Source organism: Bos mutus, chromosome 15 (assembly GCF_027580195.1).
Source record: "Bos mutus isolate GX-2022 chromosome 15, NWIPB_WYAK_1.1, whole genome shotgun sequence".
NCBI classification, from domain to species: domain Eukaryota; kingdom Metazoa; phylum Chordata; class Mammalia; order Artiodactyla; family Bovidae; genus Bos; species Bos mutus.
The window spans coordinates 38,026,466-38,045,080 of NC_091631.1; positions in this window are offsets into that span (position 1 = coordinate 38,026,466).

The window sequence follows — 18,615 nt, forward strand, 5'->3', positions numbered from 1 at the left end:
CGGTAGGCGGTTTCTTATCCACTGTACCACCAGGGAAGTCCAAGATTGATTTATTGCTATTAGATTTACAAGAGTTATGTAAGTGCTTATAAAATTTGACTGGCTAGATGCTAGATGTATTACATTTGTAATTGTAGTTTAAAATATCCAGGAAAATTTAATTATTTAAATTTTAATTAAATATTCAAGAAGTATTCAGTACATTAAGCTTGTGAATTAATTAAACCATAGAGTGTAAGTGAAAGTTATTGTCCATATTTCTGTGCAAAGATTATGAGATTTATAAATAGACTAGCAAGATTTATAAATTAAACTTTTTAAAGGCTTAAGAAATATGTTTATAATTTTAATTTTTGCTTATTAATAAACTAGTTATGTCAATTATCAGTTTTTACTGTAGCTTTTATTCATTCCCAGGACTTTGCCCATTCCCTCTATGTCAAATGATTCTCAAAACTGTAACATGAGTCCTGACTTCCCACTTGAACTTCAGTTCTAGATTTTCAATTCTGTAGACTTTCTCTTTGAATACATAACAACAGCTCAGATGCAGTATGTCCAGAACTGTACTAAATCTCTCCTAAAGAGATTTAGGAGAGCTTTCTTAAAGATTTAGGAGTGCTTTCTTAAAGACTTCATTTTTGTTAAAGATTTTATTGTAATATCCCAAACTAGCAAGCTTTTGGAGTCAGTAGCCACTGTTGACTCATTTTCATATTCCACACGTACAGGCATTCGATTATTTTTTTCTTCTAATATTTCTTAGAATCATCCGTATCCCTTCATCAGTATTGCAAGTTCTCCAGACAAGGCTCAAGAAATGTTCCTTCTCAATTATCACCAAGGTCTTTCTAGCTTCCAATTTTTTCCCAGTTAATTGATTTTGCATACCGAGCTTTCATATTTTAGAATCTTGAAGTAACTCACTAGTTCTTCTATGTCACGGCTTAGAATCATAAAACTTTAGAGCTGAAGAAAATCTTTAGAAAACAATACGGTCTTCACTCAGTACCTGAAGGAGATTGGTTCCAGGACTCCTAAGCCTGGATACCAAAAATTTGTGGATGCTCAAGTATTTTTTCTAAAATGTCATAGTATTTGTATATAATTTACACACATCCCCCTGTACATTTTAAATTATCTCTACATTACTTGCAACACCTAGTACAATGTAAATGCATGTAAATATTATAAATACAATGTAAATGTTAATGTAAATAATTGCTGATACTTGGCAAATTCAAGTTTGGCATTTTGGAGCTTTCTGGAATTTTTTTCCTGAATATTTTTGATCCAAAGTTGGTTGAATCCTCAGATATGGAACCTGGAGATACATAAAGCTAAACGTACAATGTAATCCCCCTTTTCCCCAGCCTTATGGAAAGGAAGACTGAATCCTAGAGTTATCGAGTGACTTTGATGTCAGTACTGGTTACAAGGCTGAAATAGATCTCAAGGTATATGGGGCATGGTTTAGGATTTTTTGAAAAATTAATTAATTAATATGTCTTGCTGTGCTGGGTCTTCATTGCTGCTTGCAGGCTTTCTCTGGTTGTGGTAAGCAGGGGGGCTACTCTTCGTTGTGGTGCACACGTTTTAGGGCTCGTGGGCTTCTGGAGTTGCAGCATAGGCTCTAGAGTGTAGGCTCTGTAGTTGTGGCTCTCGGGCTTACTTGTAGTTGCTCTGAGGAATGTGGGATCTTCCCAGACCAAAGACTGAACCCATGTCCCTTGCATTGTTAGACGGATTCTTATCCACTGTACCACTAGGGAAGTCCAGGATATTTTTTTTTTTTTAATCTCCCATTGTACTGGAACATTTAACTGTTCATTTGGCAGACATGCTATAAATATTTTTTTGATATATAAATTAAACCATTTTTGACTCTTTGTTAATAAATTCTTTTTCTGTTGCAAATGATAGAAATCCACTCCATAAGCAAAAAAGTTAATATCTTGACTCACTGAGAAGTCCATCAGTATGGGTATGTGTGGGTTCAATAACAAATGATGTCAGGGCTCTGTTTGACTCTCTGTCATGATAGGCCCTCTCTACATGGCAGGATAATGGCTTCTGTACTGTGCTTAGTCGCTCAGTCGTGTCTGACTCTTTGTGACTCCATGGATTGTAGCCCCCCCAGTCTCTTCTGTCCATGGGGATTCTCTAGGCAAGAATAGTGGAGTGGGTTGCCACGCCCTCCTTCAGGGGATGGGATCTTCCCAACCCAGGGATTTCACATTGCAGGCGAATTCTTTACCGTCTGAGCCACCAGGGAATAATGGCTTCTGGCATTCCCAAACTCATAGAGGAAGAGGGCATCTTCCCCAGTAACCCTGGGGAAGGGTTCCCAGAAAGGCCTTTCATTCACTTTTGGGTTATGCCTGTGAACCAAATACACTGCCCAAGGAAGGAGTACTCAGTATGGTCAACTTGGGACATATTTGTTTGGGGGATACAAGTTTATTCTGATTCACCAACAGAATCTCATGGAAAGGGTGAGGGACCATTCCTAAAAGGAAGGGATTCTGGAAAAGTGGAATATATCCACCAAATTTACTCTCCTTGCTCCCCATATCTGATCAGCTGCTGTGAAGTCCTCTACTATATATCTCTTTGTCCAGCTTTTTCTCTCCAATTCCACTGCCATTGATTTAATCCAGGATCCTATTAGTAATCTCCCAATCAATCTCCTGGCTACTGCCAATCTCTCTATCAAATTTATCCTGTGCACAAAGAAGCACTCTACACACTGAAGTCATTCCCTTATTCAAAGCTATCCCCATCGCCAGAGTGATTAACTCCTTGGCTTGGCATTCAAGGTTCTCGCTAAATTAGTTTTGTGTTTTAAATGTTTTTCAACTTGATGGCAGTGGAGGTGCTAGGTGGGAAGGGAGGCAAGGAAGGACCGATGGTCTGGAGCTCTCTCTCTTCAGCTGGTGGTCATGTGAACACATGTTGTTGTGTTGTGGTGTGTTGTTGTTGTGATGTGGTCATGTGAGTTGTTCTGGCTTAAATGCCCAAGTTTGGGGTATTCATTTTGCTGTTGACTGAAATGCCAGGGGATAGAGTTATTTATGGCACGTGCATGCTAAATCACTTCAGTCATGTCCGACTCTTTGTGACCCTATAGACCATAGCCTGCCAGGCTGCTCTGTCCATGGAATTCTCCAGGCAAGAATACTGGAGTTGCCATTTCCTTCTCCTTGTTTATAGTATTTTTAAAAATTATTTATTTATTTGGCTGTGTCAGGTCTTAGTTGAGCATGCAGGATCCTTAGTTGTGGCATATGGGATCTAGTTTCTTGACCAGGGATTGAACCTGGGTCCCCTCATTGAGAGTGTGGAGTCTTAGCCACTGGACCACCAGGGAAGTCCCTGGTGTTTTTGATATTAATTTTTATCCTGGTAATACAAGCAAAAGGTTCAAAAATTCAAGTAGCACTAAAAGAATTATAAACATTAACAACAAAAGAAATTCCTTTGCCCCTCCTTCTGTGCAACCACTTGAAACATTTTGTTCCATTCTTTTTGGTATTTACCTCCATATTTCTCAATGAATATGTGTATAATGCTATTTGCTTACGAATGACCCATTATCATTCTGACTCCAAATCTACTTAACCTTAACATCTATAAAGCCCTTCAGTTCATTGGCCCAGTCCTTCAATGTCCTAGTTCCAAAATCCTGAGAAAGGAACCCAGTCCCAAATTATGTTTTCACCCACCACTGAGCAACCTTGGGGTGGGCTATTCTTGAGTCTCTACTTGGAACTATGTCAGGAGTGGAGTGTGGTGTCTGGGCTGGCTCTAATAACTCAGGGTCTGACTGTAACTGAGGTCACAGATCGATACACTCAGCTTAATTACAACTCTTTGCTAGCAAATCTTATTGCTTTAGGCTGCAAATCTAGAGACTACGTTTCCCAGACATCCTTACAGCTTGGATTAATGAAACATCGTTTCTATAAAATAGATGTAACTTAGCCGGTTAAAAGTGAATATTCTAAGGTGGAGGCTGCCACTTTTGTTGTTTCTACTGGCACATTGTTGCATTTCCTGGGACAGTTCCTGTGGAGGTACCAGCACTCAGCCCCTGAATTTCATGGGTGATAAGAGACAGAGAGCAGGGCATCCATTCTGCTTTGGCATTGGATTGGCATCCAATCCAATCTGATTCAGATTGTTTGAGTCAGCAGCTGCAGTGATGGCTTCCTTACTCCCCAGCTTAGTAAGTGTGGAAGGAGAATGGTGCCCAGAATAACCCAGTTCTGTAATACTGTTCTGGATGTCATGCCTGGAAGTGCAGCCTCAACTCTGTTCTCCTAGCCCTTTTAGTGATTTAATGAATCCCCAGTTCCTCCTATTAATAGTCAATCCCTTTCTGTTTAAATTAGCTAGAGTGAAACCTGTCATTTACAATTGAATTCTAATGCACCTTTCAAAAGTGTTCTTTAAATATTTGTTCAAAAATTATTTGATGGGGACAACAAGAAACAATTTTCAATCAGTTAAAGTTATAGACAGGTCTCTAAGCAGTGTCAGTAGTTTGAAACAATTTGGCAATATATTTTACCATAAAAATAATTCTATTATCTTTTCACTTTTCTTTTGTAATTTTTCTGAACCAGGTACGTTCTTTGAAGCTGTATCAAAAGGTTCGAAATTTGTATTTTAAAATTGATCACTGGTTTCTGGCCAACAGCACTCACTATCCATGAATTCAGATTTGATCTGCCTGAATTTCATCTAATTGCTCCTGACTAAATACAAGATACAGAAACATATGATAGATTTAGCTAGAGTTGGGGAGCGCTGGGAGGCAGAGTGAATACAGGTCTTGGAGGAAGACTTGTTTCAAGCTGCACCTCCACTTTCTGCTACTTGTGCCGTCTTGTTCAGTTCAGTTCAGTTCAGTCACTCAGTCGTGTCCAACTCTTAGTGACCTCATGAACCGCAGCACGCCAGGCCTCCCTGTCCATCACCAACTCCCAGAGTCCACCCAAACCCTTGTCCATTGAGTCAGCGATGCCATCCAACAATTTCATCCTCTGTTGTCCCCTTCTCCTCCTGCCCTCAATCTTTCCCAGCATCAGGGTCTTTTCAAATGAGTCAGCTCTTCGCATCAGGTGGCCAAAGTACTGGAGTTTCAGCTTCAACATCAGTCCTTCCAATGAACACCCAGGACTGATCTCCTTCAGAATGGACTGGTTGGATCTCCTTGCAGTCCAAGGGACTCTCAAGAGTCTTCTCCAACACCACAGGTCAAAAGCATCAATTCTTCGGTGCTCAGCTTTCTTTATAGTCCAACTCCGACATCCGTACATGACCACAGGAAAAACCATAGCCTTGACTAGACAGACCTTAGTTGACAAAGTGATGTCTCTGCTTTTTAATGCACTATCTAGGTTGGTCATAACTTTCCTTCCAAGGAGTAAGTGTCTTTTAATTTCATGGCTGCAATCACCATCTGCAGTGATTTTGGAGGCCAGAAAAATAAAATCTGTCACTGTTTCCACTGTTTCCCCATCTATTTCCCATGAAGTGATGGGACCAGATGCCATGATCTTCGTTTTCCGAATGTTGAGCTTTAAGCTAACTTTTTCACTCTCCTCCTTCACTTTCATCAAGAGGCTCTTTAGTTCTTTGATTTCTGCCCTAAGGGTGATGTCATCTGCATATCTGAGGTTATTGATATTTCTCCCGGCAATCTTGATTCCAGCTTATGCTTCCTCCTGCCCAGCGTTTCTCATGATGTACTCTGCATATAAGTTAAATAAGCAGGGTGACAATATACAGCCTTGACGTACTCCTTTTCCTATTTGGAACCAGTCCATTGTTCCATGTCCGGTTCTAACTGTTGCCTCCTGACCTGCATATCGCTTTCTCAAGAGGCAGGTATTCCCATCTGCTTGGTGTTCCCATCTCTTTCAGAATTTTCCAGTTTATTGTGATCCACACAGTCAAAGGCTTTGGTATAGTCAATAAAGCAGAAATAGATGTTTTTCTGGAACTCTCTTGCTTTTTCCATGATCCAGAGGATGTTGGCAATTGGATCTCTGGTTCCTCGGCCTTTTCTAAAACCAGCTTGAACATCTGGAAGTTCACTGTTCACATATTGCTGAAGGTGGCTTAGAGAATTTTGAGCATTACTTTACTAGCATGTGAGATGAGTGCAGTTGTGCGGTAGTTTGAGCATTCTTGGGTACATCTTAATTTCCCTACCTGAAAATAGGTTTAAAAACAGCAACATACAATAATTTCTGGGTTTAAATGCAATCATACATGTAAAATACTTGGTATAGGGCCTAGTTATGCAATAAACATCCAATAAATGTCACAGTAACACTATTTTTTTAGTTTTAACTTCCCTGTATTGTATTTCAAGCAAGAGCAAATTTATATTCCTCTGCCTGTTTATGAATTTCCCTGTAGAAGCCTTAACTGTTTCTATCATTACTAATTATTCCAGTGACATTTCAGTTTCCCTTACAGATTAATAATTTGGGTAACTGCCCAACTCTTCACCGTTTAATCCAGCTCTGGCTGTGGTTAAGGAAGGATCACGTTCCTGAAGGAGGCAGTTCAATCAGAAAAGGACCACAGCAGGTATTGCTGTGAGGATAGGTCACTTTCTGTCACTTTAAATCATGACACACTTCACGAGTAAAGGCTGCACATTCCTTTTCTGACACTGCAGTTGAGACCTGGTCTAGAAGAAATAAATGATTGAGCCCCAAAGTGTGGCATATCAGATATTGTCTTGTATTTGGGGGTGGAGGGGCAGGTAGTATTCTTGTATCAAGAACTCAATTTAAAAAAACTAAGGTTTTATACATTAAGAGTAATTTATCTGTAACTTCATACCTTACAGAGCACCTTCACAATCTCTCTTATTCCAACTTTGAGACAATCCATATAGTTAAGCAAGGAGGTGTTCTCATCCATACTTTACAAATGAGGAGTCGGAGGTTTCCAGAAGCTGATGGAGTCATGCATAGTCACACATATGTTTTTTGGCAGAGGCAGTGCTTGGAGCAATTTTCCTGATTCAAATCAATGTCTTTCATGCTTCTTCTCCTTCAGAAAGTTTTCTGAACTAGGATAATGCACTTGTAGAGTGCTCCTGCTAAGTTATTGATTTTTGGCTAAAGAATATGATCTGAACTGTCATTTGAAGGAGCATTATGTTCTAGGGTTGTCCTCTTATTGAAGGTGAAAACTAATCTTACTCTCTTACTTTCTTTGGAAGGTCAATGTTAAACTTTTAAAAGATATCCCTTTAAAAAGAATGCCAGAGTGGGCATTTTTTAAAAGCCAAAGTGAAGGTTTGCAAGTAATTTAAACACTCAATTACTTGGGGAGAGACTAAAATGCCAGGGGCTGGGGTGATTTATGGTGCTGTGCAGAGAGCCAGTATATATTATTTATTTGTACAAGAGTGGAATCCTGGCTCTGGATCATTTCTTGACTTGTTTGAGAATCTGGGCAAGTCATTTATTATGTCTGTATTTTTAAATTATAGCCTTGCTTCAAAGATGTGCTCTGTGAATAAATGAACCTTTATTTGTAAATCTTGTTTAAATTTCTCTGATGAAAGGCACATCAGTTGTTGATAGTTGTGAAGGGTAAGAACATCGTAATAACAATGAAAATATCAGTTGTCTTGAATTTATGAAGTAGCATTGCTCTGAGAAGCTTTGAACGCTTCCCAGGTGTTATGTATTCTTTAAAAACCTATAATTACAAACATTTCCTATTATAATTTTTTTATAGAATTGAGCAAAAAAGATTTAAGTGTTCTCTCATTTTATCTTCTCCTATCCTTCCCATTCCCCTTACTCACCAAAGTTCATAGTTTTTTGTGTCTATTCACATACAAATGTATATAATTGTTTAATGCAGGAGACCTGGGTTCGATCTCTGGGTCAGGAAGATCCCCTGGAGAAGGGGATGGCAACCGACTCTAGTATTCTTGCCTGGAGAATCCCCATGGACAGAGGAGCCTGCAGGGCTACAGTCCATGGAGTTGCAAAGAGTCAGATATGACTGAGCGACTAAGCACACATGTTACCAATTATTCTGCAACCTGTTTTAGCTTAATAAATATTTCTTAGAGATACTTTCATGTTAGCATATAAAACTCTTTTTAACAGTTGCAAAGTATTCTACTTAATTTATTTAATCATTCTCTAATGGAAAGGTTTTTAGATTGTTTCTAATCCTTTAGCATTAGAAACAAATGCTACAATAAATGTCTCTGTTTATCTTTGTGCATCTATGTGTGTAGCTCTGGGGCTTAGATTCCTAACAAGGAATCATTGGCTTAAACTTTAAGCCTTTCAGGGTATATGTTAAACAGTGCCTCCCTACAGCTGGTACCTATTTCCAAAAATAGCACATGAGAGTACCTATCTCCCATACCTGTGAGAATATTGTTTTGTATATTATCATCTTTCTAAAACTCGAAATTTAATTGATTAAAAAGTCTCATTTTATTTTGCATTTTCTTAACTATGAATGGGTGAATTTAACTCAGATGACCATTGTATCTACTACTGTGGGCAGGAATCCCTTAGAACAAATGGAGTAGCCATCATGGTCAACAAAAGAGTCCGAAATGCAGTGCTTGGATACAATCTCAAAAATGACCAAATGATCTCCGTTTCCAAGGAAAACCATTCAATATGACGGTACTCCAAGCGTATGCCTCAACCAGTAACGCTGAAGAAGCTGAAGTTGAATGGTTCTATGAAGATCTAGAAGACCTTTTAGAACTAACACCCAAAACAGATGTCCTTTTCATTGTAGGGGACTGGAATGCAAAAGTAGGAAGTCAAGAAACACCTGGAGTTAACAGGCAAATTTGGCCTTGGAATACAGAATGAAGCAAGGCAAAGGCTAATAGAGTTTTTCCAAGAGAATGCACTGGTCATAGCAAACATCCTCTTCCAACAGTACAAGAGAAGACTCTACGCATGGACACCACCAGATGGTCAACACTGAAATCAGATTGATTACATTCTTTGCAGCCAAAGATGGAGAAGCTCTATACAGTCAGCAAAAACAAGATCAGGAGCTGACTGTGGCTCAGATCATGAACTCCTTATTGCCAAATTCAGACTTAAATTGAAGAAAGTAGGGAAAACCACTAGGCCACTCAGGTATGACCTAAATCAAATCCCTTATGATTATACAGTGGAAGTGAGAAATAGATTTAAGGAATTAGATCTGATAGATAGAGTGCCTGATGAACTATGGACTGAGGTTCGTGACATTGTACAGGAGATAGGGATCAAGACCATCCCCATGGAAAAGAAATGCAAAAAAGCAAAATGGCTGTCTGAGGAGGCCTTACAAATAGCTGTGAAAAGAAGAGAAGCGAAAAGCAAAGGAGAAAAGGAAAGATATAAGCATCTGAATGCAGAGTTCCAAAGAATAGCAAGGAGAGATAAGAAAGCCTTCCTCAGCAATCAATGCAAAGAAATAGAGGAAAACAACAGAATGGGAAAGACTAGAGATCTCTTCAAGAAAATTAGAGATCCCAAGGGAACATTTCATGCAAAGATGGGCTCGATAAAGGACAGAAATGGTATGGACCTAACAGAAGCAGAAGATATTAAGAAGAGGTGGCAAGAATACAGAGAACTGTACAAAAAAGAGCTTCATCACCCAGATAATCATGATGGTGTGATCACTCACCTAGAGCCAGACATCCTGGAATGTGAAGTCAAGTGGGCCTTAGAAAGAATCACTATGAACAAAGCCTGTGGAGGTGATGGAATTCCAGTTGAGCTATTTCAAACCCTGAAAGATGATGCTCTGAAAGTGCTGCACTCAATATGCCAGCAAATTTGGAAAACTCAGCAGTGGCCACAGGACTGGAAAAGGTCAGTTTTCATTCCAATCCCAAAGAAAGGCAATGCCAAAGAATGCTCAAACTACCGCACAATTGCACTCATCTCACACGCTAGTAAAGTAATGCTCAAAATTCTCCAAGCCAGGCTTCAGCAATACGTGAACCCTGAACTTCCAGATGTTCAAGCTGGTTTTAGAAAAGGCAGAGGAACCAGATATCAAATTGCCAACATGCGCTGGATCATTTAAAAAGCAAGAGAGTTCCAGAAAAACATCTATTTCTGCTTTATTGACTATACCAAAGCCTTTGACTGTGTGGATCACAATTAACTGTGGAAAATTCTGAAAGAGATGGGAATACCAGACCACCTGATCTGCCTCTTGAGAAACCTATATGCAGGTCAGGAAGCAACAGTTAGAACTGGATGTGGAACAACAGACTGGTTCCAAATAGGAAAAGGAGTACGTCAAGGCTGTATATTGTCACCCTGCTTATTTAACTTCTATGCAGAGTACATCATGAGAAACCTTGGGCTGGAAGAAGCACAAGCTGGAATCAAGATTGCTGGGAGAAATATCAATAACCTCAGATATGCAGATGACACCACCCTTATGGCAGACAGTGAAGAGGAACTAAAAAGCCTCTTGGTGAAATTGAAAGAGGAGAGTGAAAAAGTTGGCTTAAAGCGCAACGTTCAGAAAACTAAGATCATGGCATCTGGTCCCACCTCTCTCGGGAAATAGATGGGGAAACAGTGGAAACAGTGTCAGACTTTATTTTTTTGGGCTCCCAAATCACTGCAGATGATGATTGCAGCCATGAAATTAAAAGACGGTTCCTCCTTGGAAGGAAAGTTATGACCAACCTAGATAGCATATTCAAAATCAGAGACATTACTTTGCCAACAAAGGTCTGTCTAGTCAAGGCTATGGTTTTTCCTGAGGTCATGTATGGATGTGAGAGTTGGACTGTGAAGAAAGCTGAGTGCCAAAGAATTGATGCTTTTGAACTGTGGTGTTGGAGAAGACTCTTGAGAGTCCCTTGGACTGCAAGGAGATCCAACCAGTCCATTCTGAAGGATATCAGTCCTGGGTGTTCTTTGGAAGGAGTGATGCTAAAGCTGAAACTTGAGTACTTTGGCCACCTCATGCGAAGAGTTGACTCATTGGAAAAGATTCTGATGCTGGGAGGGATTGAGGGCAGGAGGAGAAGGGGACGACAGACGATGAGATGGTTGGATGGCATCACTGACTGGATGGACGTGAGTCTGAGTAAACTCCGGGAGTTTTGATGGACAGGGAGACCTGGTTTTGTGGTTCATGGGGTTGCAACGAGTCGGACACGACTGAGTGACTGAACTGAACTGAACTATGAATGAGGTTAAATATCTTTTATAACTTTATCAACCATTCATATTTACTCTTCTGTAAATTGCCCATTCATTGGCTTTCTCATTTTCCCTGTTTCTTATTGCTTGGTAAAATCTGTGAAAATGCTATGATGATGAATGCTGTCTTAAGCATATTTCTTCTAACTTACTGTGTATCTTTTAATACATTGCTAAGTTTTTTCCCCTGAGGTAAAGTTTCTAATATTTATGAAATCAATCTTTTCATTTATGGTTTATGGGATTTGTATCTCAATAAGGACATTCTTCCATCGCTTCTATCCGAAGGTTATAAAAAATCATTCTTTTATTTTCCTGTTGTGTTCAAAAGCACCAAGTGCTCTTTTATTCTTGTGGTGTGTATTATTCTGAATAGCTGTGACAAAGGGGCCTACCTTCATGTTTTTCCAAATGTTTAGCCAATTGTTTCAGATCAATCAAAAATTGTTCATTTTAATCCCAATGATGTGAGATACCATCTTTCAAAAATACAAAAATTCATACTTCTTGATTCTCTTTCTGGATAGAGCTATTTGCCTATATCTGCATTAACATCACATTATTTTATTTTTACTATTTATACAGCTTTATAGTCTATCTTGATATCTAATATGGAAAGTTCCCCCTTCTTATCATCCCTCCCAAATTGCAGTGCTGTATCTTTTTCTTTCATAGTAATATTGGAATAAGTTTTACAGATTCTACAAATTATAATCTTGGGGTTTTGATTGGAATTGAACTTAATTTATAGATTGAATGTTGGAGAGTTGGCATTTTTATAGTGCTGAGTCTTTTCATTCTGGATATTGTGTGTTTTTCATTTAGTATTTAGGCTCATTATTTAGGCCTTCTTTAGGATTTACAGTATGTTTATATAGTTTTATTTATCTAAATCTTACCATTTCTTACAGTGTTTTCTATTTATAGTTATATTTGCTATTATGAATAGAGTTTTTTCATTCTAATTGTTTACTATTGTTGAAGTGAAAAGTGAAAGTGAAGTTGCTCAGTTGCGTCTGACTCTTTGTGACCCCATGGACTGTAGCCTACCAGGATCATCCGTCCATGGGATTTTCCAGGCAAGAGTACTGGAGTGGGTTGCCATTTCCTTCTTCATAACTATTGCTAAGAGAAGAGTTATTAAGGTACTTATTTGGTTGACAAGTCTATTAACTCTCTCCTCTGTCAGGGTCTCTTTTATTTTCCTTTCAGTATGGAAGATTTCAAGCATATAAAAAGTTTATAGAGTAATTATGATCCTCCATGTACCCATCTCCAAGCTTCAACAATTACCAACATTCTGCCACTTCTTCATTTCTTGTTTCTTCTGTAAACCCATCCACTTACCCACTTTCCACTACCCAAATTAATTGCAGTTACTTTTCACAGTTCTTTTTTTTTTTAGATTAAAAAAATTAAAAGTTTATTGAGTAATAGTTATAGATTCACATGAAGTTATAGAAATAATACAGAGAGATCCCATGTACCCCTTATCCATTTTTCCCTGTTGGTAACATCTGGCAAAACTATAGTAAAACACCATCACCAGGAAATTAACAATGATGTAGTCAAGTTAAAGTATTTCCACCCCCGCAAGGATCCTCATGTTGCCCTTGTATAGCCATGGTCTTTTCTCTCTACATCCTGCTGCTAGTGAGTCCCTGGCAACCACTTATCTTTTCTTCATTTTTGTAATTTTGTCATTTCAAGAATGTTAAAGAAATGAAATCATACAGTATGTAAACTTTTAGGATTAGATTTTTTTCATTTAACGTAATTCTTCAGAGATTGCTCAGAATATGTATCTATCTTTTGTTCTTTTTGTTGCTAAACAGTATTCCATGGGCAAAATTGCACTGCTGCTGCTGCTGCTGCTGCTGCTAAGTCACTTCAGTCATGTCCGACTCTGTGCGACCGCATAGGCGGCAGCCCACCAGGCTCCGCCGTCCCTGGGATTCTCCAGGCAAGAACACTGGAGTGGGTTGCCATTTCCTTCTCCAATGTATGAAAGTGAAAAGTGAAAAGTGAAAGTGAAGTCGCTCAGTCGTGTCTGACTCTTAGCGACCCCATGGACTGCAGTCTACCAGGCTCCTCCATCCATGGGATTCTCCAGGCAAGAGTACTGGAGTGGGGTGCCATCGCCTTCTCCGAAAAATTGTACTACTATTTGTGTAATCATTTTGAAGGACGTCTGGATAATTTCCAGTTTGGGACTATTATGAATAAAACTGGTATAAACATTAATGTTCAGACTTTTGTGTGAACATGAGTCTTCATTTCTCTAGGATAAATGTCTAAGAATGCAATCGTGTATATAGTATTCAATGTATAGTATTTGTATATCTAGTTTTTTAAGAGACTGCTTAATTGTTTTCCAGTTTTGCTGCACCATTTACTTTTCCATTAGCAGTGTATGAGTGATCCAGTTTCTCTGCATCCCTGCTAACATTTGGGGTGATCTCCATTCTATATTTTAGTCATTCTGATTGGTGCATAGTGGTACCTCATTGTGGCTTTAATTTGCATTTCCCCAGTGGCTGGTGATGTTGAACATCTTTGCACGTACTTATTCGCTCTCTGTATATTCTCATTGGTGTAATATGTCTTTGCTTTTTGTTTTTAAACTACTGTTGAGTTTTAGTATTGAGAATTCTTTATATATTCTGTATACTAGTCCTTTGTTGAATAAGTGGTTTGCAAATATTTTCTCCCAGTCTATAGTTCATCTTTTCACCCATTATACATGGGCTTTCACAGAGCAAAATTTTTAAAATTTGAAGTCCAATATAACAAATTTTCCTTTTATGGATCATGTCTTTGTATGGCCTAAGAACTCTTTGCCTAGCCTTAGATCCTAAAGGTTTTTTTCTTTTTTCTTTTCCTGTTATCTCTCAGCTCCAAATTCACCTTCTGTACCCTGGGATGCTACGGCTGTGAGCATGTGCTCAGTCGCCAAGTTGTGTTTGACTCTTTGAGACCCCATGGACTGTAGCCCGCCAGGCTCCTCTGTCCATGGGATTTCCCAGGCAAGAATCACTTGACCAGGTTGTCATTTCCTTCTCCAGGAGATCTTCCTGACCCAGGGATCTAACCCATGTCTCATCTCCCTGCTTTGGGAGGCAGATTCTTTACCACAGAGCCACTAGGGAAGCCCATGCTAGGGTTATTAGTGCTCTACAAACTGTTTACCAGACCTCTGTGTCAGCTTGCCTCTTGTTCAGTTGCTCAATCATGTCTGACTCTTTACAACCCCATGGATTGCAGCACACCAGGCTCCCTGTACTTCCCCATCTCTTGGAGCTTGCTCATACTCACGTCCATTGAGTCCGTGATGCTATCCAACCATCTCGTCCTCTGTTGTCCCCTTCTCCTGCTTTAAATCTTCCCCAGCATCAGGGTCTTTCCCAATGAGTAGGCTCTTCGCATCAGGTGGCCAAAGTATTAGAACTTCAGCTTCAGTATCAGTCCTTCCAATGAATATTCAGGGTCATTTTCCTTTAGGATTGACTGGTTTGATCTCCTTGATGTCCAAGGGATTCTCAAGAGTCTTCTCCAGCACCACCATTTGAAGGCATCAGTTCTTTGGTGCTCAGCCTTCTTTATGGTCCAACCCTCATATCCATACATGACTACTGGAAAAACCATAGCTTTGACTATATGGGCCTTTGTTGGTAAAGTAATGTCTCTGCTTTTAAACACGCTGTCTAGGTTTGTCATAGCTTTGTGGGGTGGGGTGTTACGATTGCACTAGAAAACTGACAAAAAATGACAAAACTCAGGGCTTTAAATAAGCTCAAGTCACATTCAGACATCAGAGAACTTTTATGGCAACCCTAAAAAAGTCTCGTTTCTGGTAGCTTTAAGACTATCTTTATTAAAAATGTGACTGGGTGAGTTTCAGAATCATAACAAGATTGAATTCACAGACTCATCATATTGTTTATGTGAAGTCAGGGCCTTGGGAACAAGTGGGATTCTGAGACTTAGATTAGACTTGCCTGTGAGCTCAGCTGCTTCAGTCGTACGGACTGTAAGTATCAGGCTCCTCTGTCCATGGGATTCTCCAGGCAAAAATACTGGAGTGGGTTGCCATTTCCTCCTCCAGGGGATTTTCTTGACTCAGGGATGGAACCATCGTCTCTTGCATTGTACGTGGATTCTTTACCACTGAATCAGCAGAGAAGACTTGGATAAACCTAAATGCCCAAGTCTGTCTGAACAAGCAGAAGCAGCACCTCTTCTTATGACTAAGAAGATGGACCTTTCCTTCTTTTTTTTTTTTTTTTAATTAATTTTTATTGGAGTATAGTTGCTTTACAATGTTATGTTAGACTTTCTGTACAGCACAGTTAATCAGTTATATGTACATATATATCTGCTCTTTTTTGGATTCCCTTCCCATTTAGGTCGGAGAAGGCAATGGCACCCCACTCCAGTACTCTTGCCTGGAAAATCCCATGAATGGAGGAGCCTGGTAGGCTGCAGTCCATGGGGTCGCTAAGAGTTGGACACAACTGAGCGACTTCACTTTCACTTTTCATTTTCATGCATTGGAGAAGGAAATGGCAACCCACTCCAGTGTTCTTGCCTGGAGAATCCCAGGGATGGGGGAGCCTGGTGGGCTGCCGTCTCTGGGGTCGCACAGAGTGGGACACGACTGAAGCGACTTAGCAGCCCATTTAGGTCACCGAAGAGCATTCAGTAGAGTTCCCTGTGCTACACAGTAAGTTCTCATTAGTTATCCATTTTATACATGGTATCCATAGTGTATATGTGTCAATCTCAATCACCCAATTCATCCCACCCCTGACCTTTCCTTCTTGAAGACTCAGTGATCACCCTACTTGAGGCAGCAACCTTGCAAGGGGTTGCTATTCTCATTAAGACCCATCTTCATTGTCCATTATTTTCTACTCTATACATAAACTAGAGTCAGACCTTAATATGCTCACACAGAACAAATGAAGATTCTGAACTGATAAGAAATTGCTTCTACTTCAAAATAAATGTTGAAGTTTGATTAGTTTGATTAGTAGAGGCCCAGGAAATATGTTTGAGAACAGATTTGAAGGGTATTACACCAAAAAGAACAGAATATAGTTTTGTATCAGGTTTAGCATATTAATATGTGTACATTTAACAGATATTCTGAATTTAATGTTTTAGCTAAAGCTAGAAGTGGCTCAAATAGCTTGCTTGGATAACTAAATTGTGGACTCAGTGATGACCTATGGCCAATGAAGTTTGATGCCATAACTTCTCTAGCATAATATATAGAAGGATTCCGAAGGATAAGTAGGTAGGAATGCTGGAATAGATTTTCATGCATGACCTACTGTGATAGTGTGACTTTAAAAAGATTTATTTGGCTGTGCTGAGTCTTAATTGTGGCACACGGGATCTTTGATCTTCTGTGAGGCATGAGGGATCTTTAGTTGCAACATGTGGGATCTAGTTCCCTGACCAGGGATCACACCTAGTCCCCCTATTTTGGGACCATAGAGTCTTCTTAGGCACTAGACCACCAGGGAAGTCCTGATATTATGACTTATAATAAGAAATATTCACAGACAATTCCTGATTTAAGATGATTAGGCTTACGATTTATTTTTTTTTACTTTAAGATGACGGGAAAGCAATATGTATTCAGTGAAAATCTGTATTTATTTCATGTTTTGAATTTTGATCTTTTCCTGGGCTAGTGATATGTGATCTGATAGTGTCTTGTGATTCTGGGCAGAGGCAGAAGCCACAGCTCCCAGTCTGCCATGTGATCATGAGGATAAACAGCTGATATGCTTAACCCATTCTGTACCCATACGACTGCTCTGAATTTCACTTCTAGTGTAGTATTCAGTAACTTACATAAGATATTTGATACTTTACTACAAAGTAGGATTTGTACCAGATGATTTCAACCAACTGTAGGCTAATGTAAGTGGTCTCAGCATGGTTAAGGTACGCCAGGCTAACCTATGATGATTGGTAGGTTAAGTATATTAAATACATCTTCAACTTAAGATAGATTTATTGGCTCTTCCCTGGTGGCTCAGTGGTAAAGAATCCACTTGCTAATGCAGGAGACTCAGATTCGATCCCTCGGTCAGGAAAATCCCCTGGAGAAGGAAATGGCAACCCCCTCCAGTATTCTTGCCTGGGAAATCCCATGGATCAAGGAGCCTGGCGGGCTACAGTCCGTAGGGTTGAAAAAGACATGACTCAGAGCTAACACAAAACAACAACCCCATCTTAAGTTGACGATGATTTGTGTTTGATTTTTGTTCCCATTTCCAACACAAAGCTCCTAAAATCCGTGGAATTTCCTAAGTGATAAAAGCAAGACAGTTGTCTTTGTATTTATAACAAACCCCTTTCCACAACTGAGTTTATGTTAATGAAGGGACTTTTGGAAAGCCCCTAGGAATGGGGACTGGTTGCCAGGGTATCCACCCAAGTGATTAGAGGGTTGAAACTTTCAGTCGCACACCCTCTGACCTCCAGGGAGAGAAGAAAGACTGGAAATTGAGCTCAATTACTAATGGCCAATGATTTAATCAAGCATGCCTGAATAATGAAGCCTCTGTAGAAACCCAAAGGATGGGAGTCAGGGAGCGTCCTGGTTGGTGAACACATTCATGTACTGGGAGGGCAACACACCCTAAGTCCCACGAAGGCAGAAGCTCTTGTGCCAGGACCCTCTCAGATTCACCTTATGTATCTGTTCATCTGTATCCTCTACTGTAACCTTTGTCCCATAAGAAACTAGTAAACATAAGTGTTTCCTTGAGTTCTGTGAACTGTTCTAGCAAATAATCAAATCCAAGTTGGGGAGGTCATGGAAAACTATAACTTAGAGCCAAGGCTGACAGAAATTGTGGAAAACCTGGGGATCTTCTACTTGCAATTGGGATTTGAAGTGGGGTGGGGTCAGTCTTATGGGATCTGATGCTGTCTCTAGGTAGCTAATGTCAGAATTGAGTTCAATGGTAGGATACCCAGGTAGTGTTGCAGGATTGCTTGGCATGGGAAACCCCACACATCTGGGGTTAGAAGTCTTGTGAGTTTGGAAGTAGTGAGAGTGAAGGAGAAACACAGAATGTAGTTTTCGTGCTCAGTTGGTATTACTTCCTTCTTACCTCTCCCAAGAGATTCCAGAAGACAGTTCCTTCCCTAAAGGATTAAATACATTAGAGAGGAATACACAAGGTTGCATGACAAGCTCTATGGTGTCTCCTCTGTAGCCCAAGAATGATAGTGGAAGAGATGGGCACAATACCATCTTTTCATCACATTTTATTTCTCTCTCTCTCTGACTTTTTTTTCCTCTCATAAACACTCATGTAGTCTTCATTTCCTGGAAATGCTCAAGGAA